Consider the following 26139-nt stretch of genomic DNA (forward strand, 5'->3'; position numbering starts at 1 on the left):
GTTGTGCCCCTGAGGCCGTTCTAATGTTCTACCAGGGTGGCACCTCCTGGGTGTGTGAAGTAGGGCAGACCCAGTGCTTCTTGCGGTACTAGCCCCTCTGTCATACCTCTTTCACTCTCAAACGGGTCCCTGTCCCAGGTGATATCACGGGAAGCCCCCCTGATGATATATCAGACACGGTGAGCAACTGCACAGTGATGACTGCCAGAGCCCTGCAGGCAGGGAAGACTAACCCGAACCCGGATCTGCATCTGGGTCTGAGAAAATCCGCTTGCCACCCAGTGGCTGCCTGGCCTCCGGGAGGGAAGGCCCCGTTCCCCGGCTGGACCTCGGCCTCCGTGTCCGGAAGGGCGGACGCAGCGCGCAGCTCCATAGCCGCCACCACGGATACCACACTCCCAGGCCCGGAGCAAACAGGCCGGTCCGTCGGCTGGAGTAACCCGCACAGGCGAGCGGAGAGGAGGAGCGGGGAAGCAGAGGCGCAGCCAGCCCTCATCCCTGGTACACACAACGCGCGACTCCCTCCGCACTAAACCGAGTGGCCGGAAGAGCGCGTTCTCTTCCGTCCCGCAGCGCTCGGGGCTGCGCGTCACTTCCGGCCGGCCGGCGGCGGCCGCTCCCTGTCAGGCAGCCGGTGCCTCCTGGCCGGGCCCGGGTGGGCCGCCTTTCTATGTCGGAGGCTGGCTCCCGGCAGCGCCCGCCCACCGAACCCGAGCACTGTCCACGCTCAGGGGTCCCGGCCGCGAGCACCATGGCATTCCGGCCTGCGCGTCGCCTGCCGCCCAGACGCGGAGGTTCAGCCTGAGGCTCCTGAGGAACCGGGGTCGCGGACGGGTACTCCGCTCCCATCCGTCTCCCAACTCCCGCCCCCACCCCGCCCCTGGGGCTCGGCCGTCGGGCGCTCGACGCTCGACTGCGCGGCGGATCGACGCCCTCGGCGCTCTGGTGGCGGAAGTGAGGGCGTTGGCGGCGGGGCGGCAGCGGCCAGGGAGCCCTTGGTCGAGCGCGGGGCCCTGTCCGTGCGGGCCTCCAGGTAGGTGTCGGGGGGTGAGGCCTTGGCTGAGGCCGGCCGGGGCCGCCGTCAGCCCCGCGCCGCCCTGCAGCCGCGACCGTGCGGAGGGCTCCTGCGCGGGTCCCGGAGCCCCCGCCCCCTCCCCGCCGTCTGGGGCCCCTGCTGGGGACTCGGAGCCCCCGCCCCGGCTCCCGGCGTGCGCCTTCGGAGCGCCGAGCCTCGGGGGCGGGTGGCGGTTGGCCTCAACTGCTCCCTGGAGCGCCTGCTTACCTGTCCCAGCGTAGGGTTGCGGGGTTCACTGGCGGGGAGCGAAGTCAAGAGGCTGGTGTTGCTTGTTCTCTTCGGTCGCGTCACTGGAGAGCTGCGCCGAGCGTTTACTAGGCGCCCGTCGCCTTGCCTCCGGATCGATGGCGTTATCCCCACTTGACGGACGGCTAGACGGAGCTCATCGTGGCGGCGCGCCTAGCCGTCAGTCTCAGCGCGGGCTGCCGTTGCGGCCGCGCCCGGACGCCGGTGCCCCCAGTGAAGCCGGGGCGTGCTCAGGCGGGCGGGAAACCGCGCGCAGGCGCTTGTCTCGGAGGGGAAATAGGCGACCGCTCCTACTAGCGAGTCTGAGAAACGTGTGCCTTCTTTTCATTTTTTTTCTTTTTTTAAATGAATCTGAGTAAACTTGCAAGGAAAGCTTTAACAAAGTGTTTTAGACCGCTTAAGTAAGTCACCTGGATGCGGTGTATTGAAAAGCCCCTTCTCGCTGAGGGTGTGCGCACCGCTCCTCGAATGCCTGACGCTGCGCGGCTTACATTCTGGGCAGGCTTGGTGTAACGACAGGAACTGACAGCCGGAAGCTTCCCAGGGAGCCTGTGTGTCCGACGTGGTGGATCCACAGAGGGTGATGGAAGGAGGGCGATGCGTGCTTGGTACTTAGATGCTCTCTTCTGTCTGGTTCAGTAGAAGTCTAGTAGTTGTAAACAGAGGGCCCCCCAGCGCAACTTGGAACAATTCTTGGAAGTTTCAGAAGATGATTTTTTCTTCTTGTCAGGCATTTAATTTCCCGAGCTGAATATCGTGTTGAAAGTTACCTCTCTAAAAGACGGTTTACCAGCATGCTAAGTCGAATTTTCATTCATCCCACAAATATTGGAGAGCCCGTGCTGTGTGACTCTAATGGGAAGGGGGACTAGTACTTAAAATTTTTGCACAGGCAGCCTTTTAATAAAGGCCTTCGGCCAGTTCAGTGCTGGGCCCGGCAACCTGAGGCCATGTAGGAAATGCTGGTTGTACAGTTAGCCTCTCCATTACTGTTCACCCGTTCTCCACCTTACTCCTGTCATCTCGCCAGGGTTCCTAGTTCAGCGCCTGCCGCAGAGGAGAGCTTACATGTTTTCCGAGTGCGTGGGTTTTAGGTCCGTGTTGGGTAGAGAGGATTGTACATTGACTGGGGTGGGAAGTATCGTCCGTCACTCTGCTGAGCAGTATGCTAGGGCCTTGATTGTTCTCAGACGCTGGGGAAGGTGTTCCTGGATCCCCGGGAGTGCCTGGTGAGACCGCAAGGTGGAAGTGTTAGTTACACTCACATGATTCTGTGCATGTTTATGCCGATTGGAAAGAATTGTTGATACAAACACAAGCTTACAGTAATTGTAGAGGAATGATGCATCTCTGTGGACACACCTGTAGGTATCCTTAGACCTCAGTTTGAAAATTATGGAGTCGAAGCACCATTTACTGGTCCGTGTGCTACCACCACCTGCTTTGTGGCATGGGCTGAGCTACTTAGCAGCCTTTTTGGGCTTCAGTTTCCTTGTACCTGAGGATATATAAAACTAGATTATCTCAGAGTTCTTCCTGCTTTGAAATTTTCCAACTCAGTGAATCCTATAACCACTTAGCGCTTGTCCTGTCCTGTGGTATCTTAGGGGTTGTAGCTATTGTTGGTATTTACACGTCTGTCAACAGACTAAGCTCTTGCCAGACAGGGATTAGCCTTAGTCATTTTTGTATCCCAATTTTAGCATATGCCTGACACATGTTAGAAATAAAATTAGTCTGTATTCAGAAAGGGGATATTTTTGCCCTCTCCATTAAATAGCCAAGAACTAAGCTGCAGTATTCAGTGTAAGTACAGCAGGAATTCAGAGGGGGGAAGGATCTTTTGGGGTTGGAGCAATTGGGAAGGCTTCATGGAGATCAGACCTTGATGGGGGATGATGTGGCCCTTCTGAGAGAAGGCATGTGAACGTCTGGGTGGCTTATGAGAGACAGAGGCCCATAGGCTGGGAAGTGAGTGCATTTTGGATTATGGAGTTCCTTGAACTTCAGGCAGAGGAGTTTGGAACTGACTTACGAGGCTTTTTTCCCCTGGAAAATTGTATTAGGTTTGCTCAAAAGCTTCATTAACATCCTTTAATACTGTTGGTAGCAGTTAAGACTGGGGTGGACTATACAGTTTGCTTAATTTTCGGTTTGGGTTTGAGTAATTCCTTCTACTTACTAGTTCCCACTTACAGTCAGTCTTGGTGCCAGTAATGGAAAGAGGCAGTGGACACTGGGACTTAGGAAGCCTGGATCTGAGTTAGAATGTAAGCTGCGCAGGGAGGATCCTCGCCACGACCTGAGGTGCTGTCTGGCACCAGTTCGCTTTCAGAAGTCCTTGTGCAGCGCTGACTGAGCTCTGCCTCTGCTACTTGCTAGCTGTGCCACTTTTGACAGGGTCGACCTTTAGTTTCATCTGTAAGCTTTGGTGGCCATATCCGCTTGTAAAGTGCGGGGTGTATGATTTTAACTTTTGTTGTATTATAATTTTACTGAAAGACAAAACAAGGTAAAAAGCAAGGAGTATTTGGTTTTAGTTTAATTTTAATGAAAGCCCCATGTGATTGACATATCTGGGTAAGTCAGGGTGTCAGGAATCAGAATTCATGCCAGATGGTTCAAATAATGAGATTTAAATAAAGAAACTACTTGCAGAGGTGTGGGCAGAGTGAGGGAACAAACGGGATAGTGAGGCCCAAAGGGCAACTAAACAGCTGGAGGGGACAAAGGAGAAAGCAGAGCTGCCCCAGCTGGAGCCTCGGCGGAGGGGTGGCTGCTGCCAGAGGTGTGGTGCTGGGGGCTGGGGGAGCAGGACAGAGGTGCCCCAACCTGAGACTGGTTCACCTCTGAAATCCGGAGCTCAGACCACCCACTCTTTGCTGGCAGTCTCTTGTCTTTCTGACCCTCACTCAGTTACCTCCCTCTGCTCCTTTACCCGATATTCCGTCACCCTTCTACCAGGATGCTCAGTTGTGTCCTCCCTCATCTTTCTGTGGCATCTGGCCGACAGATTATCAGTCCTGGACCATCTCAACTCTTTGCCTTTTTTAAATGCTTGAACTGAGGTTCTGAGACCAGAAGGGGAAAATCATAGCGTCTAGATTTGTACCCCTATAAGTCTGTGGTCGCCACGTGCAAGTGGCCACCAGAGAGTTGTTTAGAGTTTTCTCTGTTAGCCACTTGCTGCTTCTCTGCAGAATCTATTTTAAGCATTTTCTACTCTTCTCAAACCTCTCATCCGTACACATAATCAGTCTCTACTAAGCAGATAATCTTGCCACCTGAGAACTATGGGAGCTCTCAGAGGAGAACCCTGGACTCTCTTCCAGAACCTTTCCTCCTCCCAGTTACATTGAAAGTGGTTGCCTTTACCCCAGGACGGATCCCTGTACCCCTGCACTCCTGCCTTTGGGAGCACTTCACTCAGTGTTCCTCTCTTGCTAAAGGCTCCTTCCAGTCAGCCTTTAAACGTGCTTAGACAGAGAGCAGCAAAGCAAAATAGAAAAACAACAATAAAAAGGTAGCATCCTCCTTTGATTTCACATTCACCTGTTAAAATTTCTCTCTCTCCTTCCCTTCCAGCCAGATTTCTTAAATAGTTGTTTATACGCTGCATCAGTCACCCCACTGCTGTCTGGTTAGGTGCCCACCACTCTGCTGAAGGCCAAGGTCACCTGGGACCCCCTTGTCACTAGGTCTTGTTCCTGTCATTTCCCTAGTGTAGTGCCAGAGACCCAACCAATGCTTAATAGATACTTGTTTTGACTGAACAATCTGAGGGTACTCCCTCGTTTCAGATCCTGGTTTATCTGCATCTTTTTTGCTTTTCTCTTTCTTTTTTATTAAAGATTTTTTTGATGTGGACCATTTTTAAAGTCTTTATCGAATTTGTTACAGATATTGCTCCTGTTTTTGTATTTTGTTTTGGCGCGAGGCATGTGGGATCTTAGCTCCCCCACCAGGGATAGAACCCGCACCCCCTACATTGGAAGGCGAAGTCTTAACCACTGGATCACCAGGGAAGTCCCCTCTTTGTTTTTCTTAGGGATGGGAATCTGACACTGTCATCTTTTGAGGTGCTGGGTAACTAGTCTCTATATATATCTCAAATCTTCTGGGTCCACTAAACAAATAGAAATCTGTTTTATTTGATAATGACCTTTTCAGTATTGTCCAGGTGACCTGTCTTTCCAGGGGAACCTGGACATTTTTTTCCCTAAAAAATTACATTTCCTAAAATATCAAGAAGTTATGTTGTGTCCACCCCATGTGGATCTAGTAAAGAGGAAGTGGTAGGGACATGGGGACAGCTGGCAATAGACTTGATGAACGGATAATGCCGTGCTTTGACATGAAGCACTCTCCTTCTTCCTTCCAGTAAGTAGTGTATCTTCTTGGAGGTTTTTGCTCTTACGTTTCTTTTTTGAAGGGTGGTGGTAGAGGGGATGGGTTTGCACTGTTCTGTTTCATTTTTGATATGTCATCAGTGTCCAGTGGCATGAGTTAGAGGACCAGTCACCTTTGGACCCACAGCTTTTCACTTTGAAATGTAGTGAAGGTAATTGTCCCCTAGGAGGAGACTTAGCCTGCTGAGGCAGAGAGTTTATAGTTTCTGGGAAATAAAGGAGCGTTTTAATAAACTCTTCTAATTAAGATGGAATCCAGTGCTTGTTTTAAGGGAATAGCTGGGTAATCAAGTATTTATATGACAGATGAGGTATGTGGGAGCTCTGGAGAGTGGAATTGTCAGGCTTTCCCTGTGGACTGTCTGGCTTCCAGCATTCCCTGCTAGTCGCCTTGTGTACCTTCTCTCCCTTTAATACCGTACCTCCAAACATTATTATTATTATTATTTTTGGCACGCGGGCCTCCCACTGCTGTGGCCTCTCCCGTTGTGGAGCACAGGCTCTGGACGCGCAGGCTCAGCGGCCACGGCTCGCGGTCCCAGCCACTCCGCGGCACGTGGGATCTTCCCGGACCGGGGCACGAACCCGTGTCCCCTGCATCGGCAGGTGGACTCTCAACCACTGCGCCAGCAGGGAAGCCCTATCAGTTATATTTTTTAAATCATTGGATTTTTACTCCCCAAATGAGTTGAAACTTATACATTCATTAAAAAACCCAGTATACCTCAGTTATACTTTCTTTATGGGAGTAATAAGGGCAAGAGGTATAAGGAGAGAGCTGGGAAAGCAAGGATGCTTTATCTCTTGTCTGTCCAGCTCTTCTGCTGACGTCCCTTCTGAGACCTCAGGAGCCTTCTTAGTACACTCGGTACCCCACGGATTCTTTCAGATTTGTGCATGACTCTGTTTTTGTTAACCATGATTTTGAGACGGAGCAGGAGGGAGATGATTAACTTAGGACACTGGACAGGAGTTCAGGACCTTGTGTCTGAGACTTGTCCCGCCCTGAGCTTGAGATGGTGGAGGGTGTGGCAGTGTGATAGAACTTGACCTTGCTCAGGAACAGTAGAGTTTACAGAGGACAGAAGGAGGTAAATCACCATTCTCAGAGACTTTTCCCCAGGTCTCTGGGAGATCCGTCTGGGGCCAGCTGCCCCTGCCGTGCCTTGCCGTGGGGGGCAGGTCTATCCTAGGATAGGTTGAAGTGGCTCCAGGAAGATGTGAATTCTGCTGTTTGGGTCTGTTGGTGGGTGGCCCAAGAGTCTAGTTGAGTATGATTTTATTTTTCAGACTCATTAGGCAGCTCTGCAACCAGATTTTTCTGGGGGTCCTTTGGATCCAGGGCGGCTCTGGGCAGGATAGGTCTACCGAGTGCTTCTCAGACACTCCTGTGCACAGAATGGCTTAGATGTGTATTAGTGGGTCGGGCTGGGCTGCTGAGAGTCCCCCTTCTTGATTTGCTCCCTGGTGATGCTCATTTGAGTGGCATGGGGGTGGCGGCGGGGGGAGTTTGGGAGTTTATTATTGCTATGATTTGGTGGTTTGGGGGGAAACTCACTTTTCTACGGCCTGACCTCAGAAAATAGTGCTTCAGCATCAGGAGGCTTTCCTTGGCCTATTTGCTGAAGGTTCTCCAAGTCTTCAGTGAGTCAAAACTTCTGTTTTTCCAACTCCTGGCCTAATCCCTTTAGCTGAGCTGGGCCTCTGGGTACCTGACAGTGAAAGAACACCTGATCACTCGTTTTGTTCAGATTTCTTGTCTGCTATTCCAATCAAAATTCTTCCTTACTAAATAGTAAAAAATTTTGGTTTAATCCTTTTAAAGCTTACTTTGGTGGTTACGTTTTCTGTTTTTTTTTTCCCCCCAAATGCTGCTACTTGTTATTTTTTTCTATGTACATTTAGCCTGAAATTATGTAAAAAATAATTTACTGTGTCTTTTTTGTATCAATAAGTCTTTTGGAAAATTAAAGATTGTGCCACAGTGAAATATGAGAAAATTATAAAATTAAAGTTTTCTGACCTCTGTTGCAGAAACACTTGATATTCATGCTATGCGCTTCATTAGAGGAAAAGAGGCAGGCGGGTTAAAACCAATGTAATATAAATCTAAAAGAAAATGCATTATTTAAGTATATATTATAGACTATAAGAAAATACGTTTGTCTTTATTTTAATGAAATGCTTTTATAATGGTAATTTTCTCTTTTGACCTGTGATGGATAGGAGGTTAATTGATGTTAAATGGATGCTTTGTTAATCCTTCATCAGCTACTAAATTGGTTGGGGGAGTACAGGTCAAGGCCACACAAGGCCGGGACTGGCTTGTTTTCTCAGGGAAACCACTCTTCGCTGTCCTGACTCTCTCCCTTTCTGACTCTCTCCCTTTCTGGCTCTCCATCCCCTCCTCCCCCACCCCACCGCTCCCCCCCCCTCCCATCTCTCTCCTCTCCCCTCCCCTCTCCTTCCCCCTCCGCTCCGGGCCCCGAGTGACAGCTGTTGGACGTTGCGTGCGAGTTGAGCCGGCGCTGTGTGGTCCGAGTGTGTGGTCTCCCTCAGCCAAGAGGCTGCTAACAGGGTGGATGGGAGAGAGCACGACTGTTTACTTTACTTTCTTTCGGATGCCGGGATTGTGCCCAGAGTTTCTCCTAAGCACGAGCAGCTTCGATCCCTCCCAGCTGGGCTGCAGCCTCCGCCTGCGCTGTCTCCCTGTTTGATCCCGGAGGCTCATGGCACTGCTGAGTGCTGGGGTGATTTTGCTTTCGCTGTGCCAAGATATGTGGCCTTGGAGAAGTTTCTTTTGAGATAGAGCTAGGGAAGTAAAGCAGAAATTTCAAGATAAGTGACAAAGTTGATGCATTTTTAGAAATTGGGAAAGCTATTATACAAAATTTGGGTCAAATTAATCCAGCTCTGCTTATGTAAAGGAATCTGGGAGTTAAGTGACATCCTGTCATGTATAACAATTTTAATAAAAGTAACCAATTTAAGCTGACAGTTGATTCCTTGACCTTTTGTGAAAATCTACATTGATTTTGGCATGCCTGTTTACTGTAGTTATTATATTGTCAGCAGTCATATTGGCTTATTTCATGGTAAAGATTTGACAAGTCGAGACTATTAAAAAAAGAGACAACAGGCCCCAAATGGAAGCACTTGTGCTAAAACCCATGTCACCGAACTGAGACTTTAATACCTAATTTAATTGCAGTTTCAGGCTTTCTCAGGAAGATAGTCTTAACCAGTCAGTCTGAAATTGCCTGGTCAGGACAGTGAGGTAATCTCTGCTGTTCCCCGGAGGAAGGTGACCTTGCCTGAAACAGCTCTATGCTGGTAACTTTTTTATCCAGCCCCTTCTGCATGCAGAAGTCTTACACTGGGGAGGACCACCTTTCTATTTGCTAGATGGGGTGTTGCCCAATTCATGAATTGCTGAATAAAGCCAATTGGATCTTCAAATTTACTCAGTTAATTTTTTTAAAATGAGACAAATGAAACTTTGTTTTCATGCAATAATATATATTTAGGATAATATCTTTTTTTCCTAATTCTTTTTTTTTTTTTTGCTCTACGCGGGCCTCTCACTGTTGTGGCCTCTCCTGTTGCGGAGCACAGGCTCCGGACGCGCAGGCTCAGCAGCCATGGCTCACGGGCCCAGCCACTCCGCGGCATGTGGGATCTTCCCGGACCGGGGCACGAACCTGTGTCCCCTGCATCGGCAGGTGGACTCTCAACCACTGCGCCACCAGGGAAGCCCCTTTTTTTCCTAATTCTTTCATTATAATTAGCTTAGTTTCTTGATTTTATTCCTCTCTCATTCCTGAACATTCTCATAGAGATGGTTAAATATCTTGTGACTTAAGTGAGCACATGTGGACTGTTGATATCATTGGGATTTTCCATTGTTTACTTCTTCCTCTCCCTGCCTTCCCAACAGTCTTGCTGAAATGGAGTTTGTGTTGCTGACGCCAGTTCAGGACTGGAAAGGCTCGGCCGCTGACGCTTTCCACAGGGGCTAATGTAGGTGGCTTATTGTTGTTCCACTGCTTTTCCTGCTGATTTTAACCCTGGGTTTCAGTAAATGAGCTGGGAGGGTAAAGCCTTCCTCCTCTCCCTTGCTCCCTTTCAGTCCTGGCCTAGGCCTTCCTTAATCTCATTTGATCTTGTATCAGAAGATTTTAGAACTTAGTAGTGTCAAATGCTTTAAAAAAAAAAAAAAAACTGCCATCCTGTATTTCCTCTTGTGTCCATTTTTGGGAGGTTCTGTGTTTGTGGTGATAATGATAATCTAATGCTCCTAGGAATTCTGAAGCAAAATTAGTATAGTCACAAAATCGTGTACACATCACCACAATCGAATGCTTTAACATTTTCATCACTCCACTATCAATCCTTTCCCGTTCCCCTCCTCTAGCCACCACTAATCTACTTACTGTCTTTCCGGGTTTACTTGTTTGAATTTTCATATAAATGGAATCATAAAATATGTAACCTTGTGTGTTGATTATGGCAAAATGTGTGTAGTGTTAGTAATTTCATTATGTCTTTTACGTAGCAAATGAAAATTATGTAGAGAGAGAAAACACTGATAAATAGATGCTACAGTCAAGTAATCATTAAAAATAAAATTGAACTTATGTTTTGGGAACAAATATTTAACAGGAGCTGTGAAACGTTCTAGGCTTATCTTTGAAAGAAGTGCTACTTGTGTCCTGCCTGCCACCCAGCCCTGCCGCAGCGGCCCTGCAGTCCTGAGGTGCACAGCGTCATTGCTGACCGGCTGTTTGAACTCTCAGTGCGTAAATCCTGATTGGACTGAGTCCCTCCATTTCTTCCTTCGAATTTACTGGGCTGAGTCCTCCAGGAATGAGCCCTGAGCAGGGAAGCAGGAAAAGGGGCCACTGGAGCGGAAACTGCCCTCAAGAGCAGCGAGTCCTTTGCAGGGCAGAGGAAAGCATCTGTAGAGCCACAATACCGTGGCAGCGTTTTTAAAAATAGCATCTCCAAATGCTTCTCTGTTGGAGACAAATTCCTCGTTAAGTCTAAGGGAAAAAATACTGTCTTTGTTTGGACTTTACATTATTTAGACCTGAAGAGTTGGAATCTTTTGTGGAGTTTTTTTGGAATTCTTTTTATATTCTCAGTACTGCTCCTTTTTTTATGTGTGGAGTTTTTAAACTGAAAAATCAAACTTAAATCAGTTTTGGCTTGGTTTTTGTAGAAATAAAAGATGGTGAAAAATAAATATTTTTCTAATCAGAGATTTATGAGGGGTAAAACTCATTTTGGTTTAAACATTTTAAGTACTTTTGGGGAAAAGGGGACTCGGTATTAAAGATCTGACCGTACACATTAGATTTCTGATCTTCAGGTAATTCTTTGTGGAAGTGGTAATAGAATAGGAAACTTTTCACCTCTTGGGCATTACAATTGGAGACCACCCCTCCCAGAGGCAGCCCAAGAAGAGGAGTTGTTCTGAGCGGGTCTTGGTAGTTAATTTGGATTCACCTCTGATTCCTTCCTGTGGTGTGAACTATAACCTGCCTGTAAAGTGAGCGCCTCTGGGCTGGGTGGCCAGAGGAGCTGTCATAGGGTGATGGAGTAAACTTTTAGGATACAGTTAGAGGACTCAGTTTCTATAGTAGTTTTTGGTGATTGCTATTGTGGCACAGATTTATTGGTTTAAAAAAACAATGGGAGGGCTTCCCTGGTGGCGCAGTGGTTGAGAGTCCACCTGCCGATGCAGGGGACACGGGTTCGTTCCCCGGTCCGGGAAGATCCCACATGCCGCGGAGCGGCTGGGCCCGTGAGCCATGGCCGCTGAGCCTGCGTGTCCGGAGCCTGTGCTCCGCAACGGGAGAGGCCACAACAGTGAGAGGCCTGCGTACCGCAAAAAAAAAAACAAAAAAAAAAACCAATGGGATACAGCACAGAATCAAGGAATGGCATCTGTCCTGCAGTGGGACAAATCAGGTCGACATCCCTCTCAAAGGCCACCTCTTGGTGGTGTCTTATAGCTGGAATCCCACATGGCCTGAGGTTTGCTGCTGTCCTTGAAGAGCCAGAAGAAGAGAGCACCAGTGAGCGCATGTGTTCCCTGGTCTCTTTTCCCAGCCACCATCTGCCAAGTGTCCACGTTGTTCTGGCCCTGGGCTCGGTGCTGGGAGTACAGAAAAGAATACGATGCAGTCCTAACCAAACCCATTGAGGACTGTTCTTTATCAGGGACCTTGGTACAATAATTCTTTTTTTCTCCTTTTTTTTTTTTTTTAAATGTAGGGGATGCTATTGTTATCCCTTTCCTATGCAAATGGATTTGCAGGAGTAGTGAGCAGGTCCAGAACTACCAAGAGGAAACATCCTGTGGTCACTGTTCCTAAGGAAGTGGTGGACTGCCTGGGTCCCTGTCCATCAGGGCTGCTCTGTACTGTGCTCCGGAATTGGCCTTTCTGGACAGCCCAAGGCTGACTGCACCTCAGAAGTTTACATATGTGCTCACTGCCACAGGGAAAGCCATATAAAAATGTATTAAAAGCATGATTTCTCTGACCCTCTACCCTCTCCCAAGAATGTTAACCTCTGTAATCTGTCCTCAGCCTTTGTCCATATTCATCAAATAGATGTACAAAGGTAGCATTGGTTTTGGTTTTTTTCCCTCCCTCCTTCCCTTTCTTAGGAGCATTGGTTGGATCCCCATTCTACCACATCCACTGTAACAAATAATTTTTTAAAGTATTTATTTATTTTTATATGGTTGCACCAGGTCTTAGTTGTGGCAGGCGGGCTCCTTAGTTGCAGCATGTGGGCTCCTTAGTTGCGGCAGGTGGGCTCCTTAATTGCGGCTCGTGGGCTCCTTAGTTGTGGCACACGGGCTCCTTAGCTGTGGCATGTGCACTCTTAGTTGTGGCATGCGTGTGGGATCTAGTTTCCTGACCAGGGATTGAACCCGGGCCCCCTGCATTGGGAGTACAGAGTCTCATCCACTGCACCACCAGGGAAGGCCCTGTCACAAATAATTTTTGAGACAATATAGAACAGTTGGACTTGGGCTGAGTACAAAGTCCTTTATAGAGACACAAACTGAAATATTTATGGATGACATGGTATGATATCTGGGATTTGCTTTAAAATACTCCCTCAAAAACAACATAAAAGTATGTTGAGGAGGAGATGTAGTTGAAAAAGAGACAAAATGGGAACATGGAGGTTCATTATGCTGGTCTCTCTTCTTTTATGTGTGTTTAAAATTTCCATAATAAAAAATAAAAAAAAAAAGAAAAGAAAAACCACATGGAGAATCAGAATAACATGGCTCTGAGGACTGGTTTTGAATCCCAACTCTGCCACTCACTAGCTGTGACTTTGGACAAGCTGTTTAATCTCTGATAATCTTACCATTATTAATAAAACTACTTAGCATTTTAGAAAACTAAACTTTTTCTATACATTCTAAAATTGTAATATATATAAAAACTATATAGTAACACAGTTGTAAATATATAGATTATATAATTAGTATTTTTTTTTTTTTGGCAGTATGTGGGCCTCTTACTGTTGTGGCCTCTCCCGTTGCGGAGCACAGGCTCTGGACGCGCAGGCTCAGCGGCCATGGCTCACGGGCCCAGCCGCTCCGCGGCATGTGGGATCTTCCCGGACTGGGGCATGAACTCATGTCCCCTTCGTCAGCAGGCGGACTTTCAACCACTGCGCCACCAGGGAAGCCCATAATTATTAATTTTTTAAAGAAAGAAATTATATTTTTTTATTGGCAAAAATTGAAAATGCTCATATAAATTACTAGCCCAGAGCTTGAATTTCCATTGGATCCATCACAGGAAACAAGAGTCTGTCATTTCTTGCCAGGTTTGGGGGCCCTTTCTAGGCCTTGAGGGTGTTTTTGAGGAAGCTGATACTCTTCAAGCACAGCTGGCTGAGGTGGTCGACCTGTTTCCCTGCATCTGGACCTGCAGGCTCTCCTTGGCTCTGGGGGCAGGGGGGACAGTGGTGTTGGCCTGGCGTCGCTGCTGGAGGATGGCAGCCCCCCAGTGTGGCCCAGATTGTAGGCCTCCAAGGTCAGAACCAGGCTTACCTGTTTTCTAGAAGCTTTCTGTGCTAGGCTTGTGTCAGTTGGGTAGGTTTTTCTCTCTCTTCACAATAGGGTCTTGTCCAGGAAATGTCACTTGATATGCAGGCTGTAGCTCTTCTAAACATCTGATCAGGAAACTGTCCCATGGAAGCTTTATATATTGTGTTACATATGTATTTGTGTGTGTATGTGTGTGTTATATGTACATATTTATACATAAATCATATAAATATGCATAATATGTATGCATATACAAATGTATATATAAAAAATGATTTTAAATTTATAGAAAAAGTTCCTGGCAGTAAGTATTCTAAAATGGCAAATAGTTAGCTTAATATATATATGTGTGTATATATATGCCCCCACATGTCATTATTTTTAACCAATTTGTTTAAGTGTTCTCTTGGTCTTGCATACTTTTCAGAACATTTTTTTAGAGGATCACCCCGCCAGTTAAGACATGGCATCACTTTGAGACCAATCATTTAGAGCTTGAAGAAAAAGGAGTTGAATGGTTTTAAGTGTAGACATTATGAGCTTCTTAAAGGCAAAAATTACTGCAGCTTTTCACACTAGAAATAAAAAAGCCACTGAAGCATCCTGTAGGTTTTTTTTTTTTTTTTTTTTTTTTTTTATGCGTTACGCGGGCCTCTCACTGTTGTGGCCTCTCCCGTTGCGGAGGACAGGCTCCGGACGCGCAGGCTCAGCGGCCATGGCTCACGGGCCCAGCCGCTCCGCGGCATGTGGGATCCTCCCAGACCGGGGCACGAACCCGTGTCCCCTGCATCGGCAGGCGGACTCTCAACCACTGCGCCACCAGGGAAGCCCATCCTGTAGGTTTTAATTTCTAATAAAGTAACTATTAATTGCTGTCACTTATATAAACAAAAAGCCCTTTGGGGTCCCCCATCTCCTTTTTCTTTTCTTTTCTTTTTTTTTTGCGTAACGCGGGCCTCTCACTGTTGTGGCCTCTCCCGTTGCGGAGCACAGGCTCCGGACGCACAGGCTCAGTGGCCATGGCTCACGGGCCCAGCTGCTCCGCGGCACGTGGGATCTTCCCGGACCGGGGCACAAACCTGTGTCCCCTGCATCGGCAGGTGGACTCTCAACCACTGCGCCACCAGGGAAGCCGCCCCCTCTCTTTTTTTTTAAAAAAAGTAAAGGGTTCTTGTGACCAAAAAGTGAGAAAATCACTGCGGATTATCTCCAGCCACTATTGGCTCATTTCTTGCTTAAGGAACCACCGTTAGGAAGCTCCAGGCTCCTGTGTGAGGGTCTTGGATCTTTTACCTTTTACCTAGGGAGCTGACGCTTGGTGAGAGGGACTTGGACCACAGGTGGCTTCTTTCCTTTTTGTGATTTTTTTTCTCTTTATTTTCTCTATAAAATTTCTTTTTTCTTATTCAGTGTACAGTTTAGGGGGCAAGGTGGAGGACAGGGTGGGGGGATGATCATGGGGTGTCGGGGGGACTCTGGGGGACAGGGTGGGTGAGTCTCCATTTGCCCCCTCTCTGTGCAAATGATGTGAAGCAGTAATGACTGAGAATTTTCCAATGTTAATACTAGACAACAAACGGCAGATCCAGGAAGCTCGGGGAATATCAAGTAGGATCAGTACTAGAAAATCTGCCTCTAATCGTATTATATTCAAACTGCAGAAAATCAAAAAGAGGAAATCTTGAAGTAAGCTAGAGGAAAAAAGCCTTACCCTTGCGGGGGACCAAGAGTAAGAATTATATTGGATTAGAACAAATGAACTAAGTGTTCAGTCCAGACAGATAGAAAAAGAAAAGCAAAATAAAATGCAAGGAAGAGGAATTAATACATGTTGAAGCTGTCAGTAATGAATTAGTAACAGTGCTCCTGAAAAAGAAGGTAGAATTTATAGCTTACATCAAGGACTGTTATTATAAAAGGTCATTAAAACAAAATATTGACCAGTCTAACCATGAAAAAGATATTTACAGATACTCAAGACAATGAAAAAAGTAATAAAATGATAGCTGTGGAAGAAAACAGTATATTAAACTTGAAAATCAGAGCAAAATACCTGACTTTCTGAAAAATATAATAAAATTGTCTGAAGATTTGTAAAATACATACCCATAATCATTAAGCAAATTCCCAAATAATCATACCCAGCGTGGTACTAGAATGAGGTAGTTTTATAGGCCAGTAATAGGAAACCTACAAGGAAAAATATTCCTGTACTATTTATAAGATGACAAGTATCGAAAACTTCAGATTCTTTCTATAAGGTAGCAATAGCACTCTGGATACAGTAAATGCTTAATAATATTTGTAAACTGCTGAGTGCTTCCTGCTACTACAGCAAACAGGCAATGGAGTAAAAGAGAAGATAATTTCTGACTAATTGTAAATAAGATTAAAGACGTAGAACTCCTAAATAAAGTATTAGCAAATCAAATCCAGGAATACCTAAAGGACTAGTAAAATGGAACCAAGTAATGTTTATTCCTAGAATGCCCACTAATTCATTAATAGGAAAATTCTTTCAATTCACTGTATTAATAAGTAAAAAAAATTATCTTGAAAGATGCTGAAAAATATTTGATAAAATTAAAACTTCATTTCTGATTTAAAAAATAGACTTTCAGTAAATAAGAATAAAGATATTTTCTGTAAGATAACTACATAATATCAATAGCAGACATCTTAGTGGTGAAATGCTAGAGCATGTATTCTCAACAGGAGCAATAACTGAAAATTAGCTCTTGAGGGGACAGAAACATCTTAACCTTTATGTATTAAGTGCAGATAGACATACAGTACCTAATACAGGTTTTACATTATGATATTGAAACTTCTTGGGAGTGACTGAGAAAAAGACCTAGAAATGCGTGTCCTGGGGTAGGAAGGCAAACAGGTGGAGAAGCGTTGCTCTAGAGGCTTGCCTGCTACGGTCACACCTGTGCTTGCGAATACCACAGTTCGCACTGGTTGGGATGTTACAGCAAATGCAATAAGGCAACTGAAATAAGTGACACAAATATTGAAGAGTAAGAGCCAAGGCTGTTACAGTATTTGAAGGTGATGAAATTTTCTGCAGAGAAAACATAGGTCTTTTGGGAAATTATTTCAGTTGAGAGAGGCTCAATAAGTTGGTTTCAGATAAATTACATGAACTCTCCCTGTGAACAAAGCTGAATACTTTATTGACAGTCATAAAAAATGAGTAAGTGGGAAGATTCAATGTTGTAGCTATTTTAAATGTCCTGAAATTATCCAGAAATTCTGTGTAATTTATACATTCGTTCATTTAACGAATATGTGTTAAGCATCAGTTGTATGACATACTGTTCTAAATTCTGGGTGTACAGCAGTGTGTGGACAGACAAAAACCCCTTCCCTACTGGAACTTATACTCTAGTCAGTAGAGATAGACAAAAAAGTATAAATAGAGTATGTCAGGGTGGTGATAATTCCCATCAGAATTCTAGTAGGATTAGTTTTAGAATCAAATAAAGTATTTTAGAGTTCATCTGGACCAATATCTCTGAGAGATGGCTAAGTGAACTTGTTAAAGATTAATTGTCCTGGGCTTCCCTGGTGGCACAGTGGTTGAGAGTCCGCCTGCTGATGCAGGGGACACGGGTTCGTGCCCCGGTCCGGGAAGATCCCACATGCCGCAGAGCAGCTGGGCCCATGAGCCATGGCAGCTGAGCCTGTGCGTCCCGAGCCTGCGCTCCGCAACGGGAGAGGCCGCGGCGGTGAGAGGCCCGTGTACCGCAAAAAAAAAAAAAAAGATTAATTGTCCTATCAGATAATTGATTATAATATAAAATTGAGTTATGCCATAGGTGCAAAATAAATCAGTGGGGTGAAATACAGAGGGTCCAGAAACAGACTCAAAATGAGAATTTTTGTCAGAGATAAAAGTGGCATTTCAGATCAGTGGAGAAAACAGTGGGTTATTCAGTGAGATGGTATTGTGGTGGACCAGCTATTCTCAGTACTCCAAAATAGATTCCAAAGGAGGTAAATTCCAAAATAGATTCCAGAGGAGGTAAATCATCATAAAGATTAAACCAACATTAAAGTACCAGGAACGTGACTTTGAACGCGTGACTCTAGAGTGGCGAAGAAAAGGTCAATGGGTTTGATGTTAAAAGACTCAAAATTTCCCGAGGCCCAAGAGCACCGTAACCAATGTGAAAAGACAGTGATAACTGGGAAGATTTGGACAGTGGGGACAGTGGACACAGGGTGAACATTCCCATTAGAGATCTTACATTTAAGGAAATTAAGCCTAATAAAAAGATGCAAAGGTGATGAAGATGGAATTTACACACAGTGCAAGTTGAAACCATTTATTTTGTTTTGCCTTTCAGATCACTGCAGATTAAAGAGGTTCTGACACCCACTGTTGCTTGTGGGAGATGTGCTGATAGCACTGCAGGCCAGTTTGGTTTTCACGTTAGGCTCTTAAATGTACATCCTTTGGCCAGCGATCCCTCTTTGAATGTAATGAAAGGAAATAATTGGGTAAATGTGCAAAAATCTTTTGCAGTCAAGTGTCCATTGTCATGGTCCAATAGGAAAAAATTGGAAGCCATCTCAATGCCACTTTAATTATACATCCATACAGTGGAATACTAAGGAGCCTGAAACTGGTGTAGATTTGTATTTACAAACACAGTAAGGTGTCCCATGTGTCATTTACATGTTAGATGACACTGCGGAGCACATGGCACCTGTGACACCTGTAGACGAGGCTGCAGAGCACACAGCTAGGCGCCCTGGTACACGGAGGACCTGTGGCCTCAGCGCCACGGGCATCCTGACTGAGGCGGCTGTGTGTGGACGCCTACTCTTAAAGGTGAAGGTGGCTCCTTGCCCTGAGGGATGGTTTTTAATCCCTTCGTGTAGTTGGACTGTTCACGGGTTTCTGCGATGGACGTGCCTGTCCTTTTCTCAATCCAGGCGGGAACCCTGAAGCCCCTCTCAAGGGAGGAGGAGGAGCAGGGAAGGTGAGGATTGAGGCCGAGGGGTCCAAGTTGTCTCAGAGCTGGTGGTGCCCTGCTGCTGGGCACGAACAAGGCCCAGGAGGTGCTGGGGCTAGTGCCAGCTCACTGGTGGGCAGAGCCAGGTTCCTGAGTGTCTTCTGCAGGGTCCTGGGGGGTCCTTGAGCTGATGTCCCCTCAGCAGTGGGTGGGACCAGTTACTGACATGGCTAGCTGCAGGGTCCAGGGTATTCCAAAGTTGGTGTTGGCCTGCAGTGGGCAGGGCTGGCGCCCAGGGGGTTCTGGGGCTGGTGCTGGCCTGCTAGTGGGTGGGCTGGGTCCTGACATGGCAGGCTGGGTCCTGACATGGCAGGCTGGTGGTCCTGGAGCTTGTGTCCTCTCCCTAGTGGCTGGAGTTGGGACTCACGGGGTCCCAGGGCTGGTGCCCGTCCACTGGTGGGTCAGGCTGGGTCCTGGACTCTGGTGAACAGGGCTGGGTCCTGGGATGGCTGGGGGGTCAGGGGGTATTAAGGCAGCAGGGCTGCTGCTGGGCGGGATTGTGTCCCTGCTCAGCTAGTTGCTTGGCCTGAGGCCACACCGTACTGGTGCCCATAGGCTGGTGGGCGGTGCCAGGTCCACACTAATGAGCTAGAGGACGGGTTCCAAAATGGCCCTTGCCAGCACCAGTGTCCTCCTGACAGAACGAGCTCCCCAACGTGGCTGCCGCCCGTGTCTGTGGCCCCAGGGTCTATGGCCCCAGGGTCTGTGGTCCCAGGGTGAGCTCCAGCTGCCTCCTCTCTCTCTGGGAGTTTCTCCAAGATCAGCAGGCAGGTCTGATCCAGGATTCTTGTGAGATGCTGTGTGCGCCCTTTGAGAGTGGAGTCTATTTCCCACAGCCCTCTGGCACTCCCAAAAGTAACCCCCATGATCATAAAGCCAAACGACCTGGGGGCTATGGCGTCTTCCTGGTGTAGCACCACCAGTCTGGGAGCCCGACCTGGGACTTGGACCACACTCTCCTTGGGGAGAACCTCTGAAGTTGTGATTACCCTCCTGTTTGTGAGTCGCCCACCTGGGGACCCCATTTTGTGGGTCTTAACTGCACCACATCTGCACTCCTCCTGCCTGTCTTGTGTGGTTCCTTCTTTATGTTTTTGGTTACAGAAGATCTTCTCTATAGGCTTCCGGTTTTCTCATCAATAGTTTCTCTGTATGTAGTTGCAGTTTCTTGCGCCCTTTGGAGGTGAGGTCAGGGTCTTCCTACTCTGCCATCTTGGCCTGGTTTTGTTTTTCATAAAGCTTATGGGCTTTTCAAAACGGGCACAGACCCTGAGCTAATTGGGTTGAAAGTCTGGACCCTTACTGTCTTATACAGGTGTACCTTTTGTTGAGCCTCTTCCTTTGTAAAGCTTTCATGAAAAGTCATTGGTGAAGAGAGTTGGATAGTTGATTCTTATGTTCACTGTCAGTTTTTTCTTGCTTTTTAAGGTGCCAACAAGAAAAAGCTTTTCTAACTCAACTCTGTTTTTTTTTTGGGGGGGGGGACGGATTGTAACAAAATAAAAATAATTTTGAATCCTGAAACAATTTGGTCAGTATTTTATTATAAAATGCTCCTGTGTAAAATGGGAACTTCTCTTTTAAAAAAAAGAAATATAAACATTTTCTGAGGGATTTTTCTTAATTTAGAGAGCTCAATATGATACCTGAAACATAAAAGATGTTTAGCATTTTGTGTGTTACATAGTCCTTGTCAAGCTGTGTGTGTTTCGTCAAAGTATGTTAGTGTATACTCATGGGTTTAGATTTATCATCTACAAAGTTTGAATTGGTTATTCGTGAAGCTTGATAATAATGCTTCTTATTCACACAAGGATTCGAAGAAATAGTCAAGTTGATGTGGACCAAGATAACTTTCATATAAACCAAGTTTCCTTTTTTTTTTTTTTTTTTTGCGGTATGCAGGCCTCTCACTGTTGTGTCCTCTCCCGTTGCGGAGCACAGGCTCCGGACGCGCAGGCTCAGCAGCCATGGCTCACGGGCCTAGCCGCTCCGCGGCACGTGAGATCTTCCCGGACCAGGGCACAAACCCGTGTCCCCTGCATCGGCAGGCGGACTCCCAGCCACTGCGCCACAAGGGAAGCCCCAAGTTTCCATTTTTTTCCCCGTAGTATTCCATTTAGAAAATAATTCTTACTGCTTCATTATTTTGAGAAGAGGAAGAAGGGGTTTTTAAAGGGCTACTACAGTGAGTTAAAGTCTCATGAAGAAGGGACGTTCATATTCTTTCACGTTGAATTTTCGTTCTTTAATGGCTCATGCAATAAGATAAACCACTAACTTGGCAGCCTTTATTTTTGCCGACTCAGTAAATTCCCATGACTGTATTTCCATCAGTAATGAATAATTTCCTACTAGATTTGGTGATAAAAATACTTTGTTAATTTATTTTGTTTTGCTGATTTCTGAATTCCATTCATGGTGTTGTGGAAAGAACACAGAAACAAAAGACCTAGGCAAGTCACAGGAACTTGTCTGCAGTCTCTTTCGGTTTTGAATAGATTGTGATTCAGTAGTACTCTAAGGGTTATAATACGGACAGTTAAACAGTTGTTTTCAGAAGTATTTCAAAAATAGTGTCTTACAATTAATAATACATAACCATTTCAGAGTTACAGTTTAAGCTTTGTGAAGCTGTTTACTTCTGACTTCTGAGTTATACAAAAGTGCTTGGTGAATATTTTCAAAGCTGTTTGTGAAGATTTTTACAAAAAACTGCTTTTAACATTTTAAAATCCTTGACCTCATGGGCATTTTAGTAGACTTTAAATGCAAGATAAAGATGCAAAACAATTTATTACGATTGTATTTTTCTCCATATACAAACCCTACTTATGACATAATGCCTTGTGATGTAAGGTTAGTAGATAGTCAATAAATTTTTATTGTTTAAAAAAAAATAAATGCTAAACAAATCTTTAACACAGAAACTTGTAAGATATGCAGATTTTTTTTTAGTTGTGCCGTCACACAGAAATGACTTACCAGGCTTGTTTCTAGTATCTTTTCCATATTTTTCTTTGGTTTATTTAATGAGAATTTCTAAGCCGTAGTAAAAGTCTCTCTTTTTACCTAAATGTTGCATTCCCTCTCCCCTCCTTCCTTCCCTCAGTCTGTCTGTTCATCTCTCTCTTTCTCTGTTTCTCCTTTAATAAAATGGGAGAAATGAAAAAAACCTGTGGTTTGTTTTTTAAAATAAATAATTGTGTATTTTAATCTGGTAACTATAATGGTTTACTTTTAATAATTTATTTTAAAAAGTATCTGTAAAAGCTTTGTAGCCTAGTCTTTGCAATATAACTTTCGAAAATGAAAGGGATAATTAGGCTATCTAATACCCTAATATTCAAATATAAGATTTTAAAAATTCAGATTCTTCTAATGATATATCAAAAATATTTTATAATAAATACAAGAATTTTTAAATGAATAACAACATGCTTTTATCATAGTTTAGTTTAATTGTGAAAAGCTAGGGAGGCCAGTTTCTATAGTCTTAACATTGGTAACTGAATTTAAAAGCTTTGTCCTATAAGACTCTCATAAAATCGAGAACTAAAAAGCGGTCTTAGGAATAATCTCATCCAGCCACCTTATATACAGATGAGAAAACTGTTTCAGAGCGCATAAGAGTAACCAAGGGCTTTTAGTTGTTAATGCCAGAGCCCAGCTTAGAACCTGGATCTCCAGACTATTCACAGATGTTAAGTTTTTGAGGTTGTTCTATCAAGGCTTCATTCAGCGACTTACAGCTTGGATATACTTCTGTTTATTAAAATATATCTAGATTACCATGTGAAACTATTACTTATCTAAAGAGAGAAAATTCAAATGAAATTCTGAAACCTTTTTGAAGGGAATTGTTGTCCTTGAGTGAAGATGTCCTTTGTTCGTATAGATAGGAAGGAATGTATTTGCCACAAAATGATAATTCCATGGTAAAGCAAAACCTCACATTAAAAAAATCAACACATCAAGTTGAGAAATTATTTCAGCTTCTTCCAGTTCTTTCTTTTAGAGAAACACTGCTGAGAAGCAAGAAAACACTTATGCTTTTATTTTCATTGTGTCTACAGAATATAAATCATTGACAAAATGTAGTATTAAAGTGCTTCCTTATTGAGGTACTAAGCAAGTGAAGCTCCAGCCAAAGCATTAGCCTTGCTTATTAGTACCTCAGTGAAACAAAACAAAATATCTCACCTGGTCCTATTTCCACGAGTACAGACGCTCTAGGAGGTAGCACAAAATCAGGTCAAGAGTGGGCACGTTGGAGTCAGGCAGTGTATCCAGCTCCGCCCCTCACGTGCTGTCTGAGCTCGAACAAGTCTGTTTACTTCCCTGAGCCTGGCTTCCTCTTGGAGGCAGGAGAGCTGATAAGACTTACCTTGTCTGGCTGCTTAAAGGACGATGCGGAATGTGGTACCTGGACGTCAGGCAATGGGATATGACTGAGTCATTCAACTGGTATTGTGTCCTTTAAAATTTAACATTAAATATTGCAGTGGTAGATATGTGTCATTATACCTTTGTGAAAACCTACAGAATGTACAACACCAAGAATGAACCCTAATGTAAACCATGGACTTTGGATGACACTGATGTGTAATGTAGGTTCATGAATTGTGGTAGATATACCAGTGTGTATACCAGTGGTAGATATACCACTGGAGTAGGGTGTCCATCATAAGGGAGGTTGTGTGTGTGTGGTGTGGGGGAGGGTTGTGCAGTGGGAATCTGGGGACTCTGTACTCTTGGCTTAATTTTGCTGTGAACCTAAGGCTGCTTTAAAAATAAAGCTTATTAATTTAAAAAATAACATGAATAAATGTTAGTTGGATCACCTGTCCATCACACATTGGGTAGAGAGCCCAGCATCCCTCCAGATATCTGGCAAGTTTTGGAGAATTCTCTTAGACTTGGGCTCTTCTAGCTTTAACTTCAGGTTCTGCTGCGTTGCCAACCTCAGCTCTGCCTTCTCCAGCTACCTGCTCTGTTCCTTATTAAAAGGCACTGGCCTATATATGTGCTGTGTGAGCAGGAGAATGTATTAAAAGTTTGGGAGTATGAGTGGGAGAGGGAAAAAAAGCACAGCCAATGAAAAGTGTTAGTGCTCCCATTCTAACAGTCTCTGGGTTGTACCTGCCATTGGGACAGTTCATTGGTCCCTTCACATAAAGCTTTATTCTCTTGTCATGATTTACTGACCCTTGCACCTACCACTCTGTTCTCCCTCTCTCCCTCTCTTTTTTTCAGTCTACCTAGAGAAACTGAAAAAACTTACTTTCTTAATGCAGATCCATTTTCTTTCCTTGGCTCTGTTAAGAATTATTATTTTTTTAAGGGTAAAATCACGACTGTATAAATAAATTTTAAAAGTAACACATTGAAAAGAAAAAGTGCTTCCTTAAATCCAGAAATGTTTCAGTGTAGTTTTTATTGTCCCACTAAATATAATTTGCTATAAACTAGACCTGCAATTCATATGATAATGGTGATATATTTTTATTCCGTTAACTAAAAAAGAAAAAAAAAAATCACTCTTACTTGTATGTTTATTCACTGTAACTATATCAACACCATACCAACATCAAAAGAAATCAGACAAGTGTCTATTACCTGGTTAATTCCTAAAAGGGTCCTCTTTTAGGACCCGTTTATTCCCATTCAGGTCCAGGTAGTTGAAATGTTCTTGACACATTAACATGAGTCTGGAGACATGTCAGAATTATGATTGCTTTTTAATTTTTTTTTTATTTTTTAGGTTAAAGTATAATTGTCTTACAGTATTATTTTTAGGTGTACAACATATTGATTCGATATTTATAGATTGTACTCCATGTAAAGTTATTATAAAATACTCCTATATTTTCTGTTCTGTACATTACATCCTTGTGACTTATTTCTTTTATACCTGGTAGTTTGTACCTCTTAATCCCCATCCCCTGTTTGACCCTTCCCCTCCCCCGCTCCCTGCTGGTAACCACTGGTTTGTTCGCTGTATCTGTGAATCTGTTTCTGTTTTATTTGTTCATTTGCTTAGTTAGATCCCACATATAAGTGAAAACATACAGTATTTGTCTTTCTTTGTCTGACTGTTTTCACTAAGCATAATACCCTTCGGGTCCATCCATATTGTTGCAAATGGCAAAATTTCATTCTTTTTAATGGCTGAGTAGTATTCCATTGTATATATGTACCACATCTTGTTTATCTGTTCACCTGTTGATGTACACTTGGGTTGCTTCCATATCTTGGCTATTGTAAATAAAGTTCCATGAACATTGGAGTGCATGTATCTTTTTGAATTACTGTTTTTATTTCCTTCAGATATATACCCGGGGTGGAATTGCTAGATCATATGGTAGTTCTGTTTTTAAATTTTTTGAGGAACCTCTGTACTGTTTTCCATAGGGTCTGCACCAATTTACATTCCCACCAACCGTGCATGAGGGTTCCCTTTTCTCCACATCCTTGCCAACACTTACTTCTTGTCTTTCTGAGAATCGGCATTTTGACAGGTGTGAGGTGATGTCCATTGTGGTTTTGATTTGCATTTCTCCAGTGATTAGTGATGTTGAGCATCTATTCATGTGCCTGTTGGCCATCTGCATGTTTTCTTTGGGAAGATGCCTATTCAGGTCCTCTGCCCAGTTTTTATTCAGGTTGTTTGTTTGATATTGAGTTGTATGAATATATTTTGGATATTAATCCCTTAGTTGACATATTATTTGCAAATGTCTTTTCCTATTCAGTAGATTATCTTTTCGTTTTGATGATGGTTTCCTTTGCTGTGCAAGAGCTTCTCAGTTTCATGTAGTGCATTTGTTTATTTTTGCTTTTGTTTCCCTTGCCTGAGAAGACAGATCCAAAAAAATATTGCTAAGACCAATGTGAAAGAGTGCACTTCCTATGTTTTCGTACATTTAGGTCTTTAATCCATTTTGAGTTTTTGTTTATGGTGTGAGAAAATGTGGTAATTTCGTTCATTTGCACGTAGCTGTCCAGTTTTCCCAACACCATTTATTGAAGAGGCTGTCTTTCCCCCATCTTATAGTCTTGCCTTCTTTATCATAAATAACCATGGGTATATTTCTGCGCTCTCTATTCTGTTCCATTGATATGTGTGTCTGTTTTTATGCCAGTACCATGCTATTTTGATTACTGTAGCTTTGTAGTATAGTTTCAAGTCAGGGAGCATGATTCCTCCATCTCTGGTCTTCTTTCTCAAGATGTTTTGGTTGTTCGGGGTCTTTTGGGGTTCCATACAAATTTTAGGATTGTTTGTTCTAGTTC

General features: G+C 44.5%; 1 protein-coding gene across 1 annotated transcript in view; it reads left to right on the forward strand.

Annotated features, from left to right (window-relative positions):
* The first annotated feature begins 590 nt into the window (after positions 1-590).
* EXOC2 (exocyst complex component 2) overlaps positions 591-26139 on the forward strand; it is a 157506-nt gene continuing 131957 nt past the window's right edge. Inside the window, exon 1 of the mRNA XM_032647434.1 lies at positions 591-1033. The gene's annotated coding sequence lies outside the window, so the exon portion shown is untranslated. The remainder of the gene's footprint in view (positions 1034-26139) is intronic.

The sequence above is a fragment of the Phocoena sinus genome, chromosome 11, assembly GCF_008692025.1.
Source record: "Phocoena sinus isolate mPhoSin1 chromosome 11, mPhoSin1.pri, whole genome shotgun sequence".
Taxonomy (NCBI): domain Eukaryota; kingdom Metazoa; phylum Chordata; class Mammalia; order Artiodactyla; family Phocoenidae; genus Phocoena; species Phocoena sinus.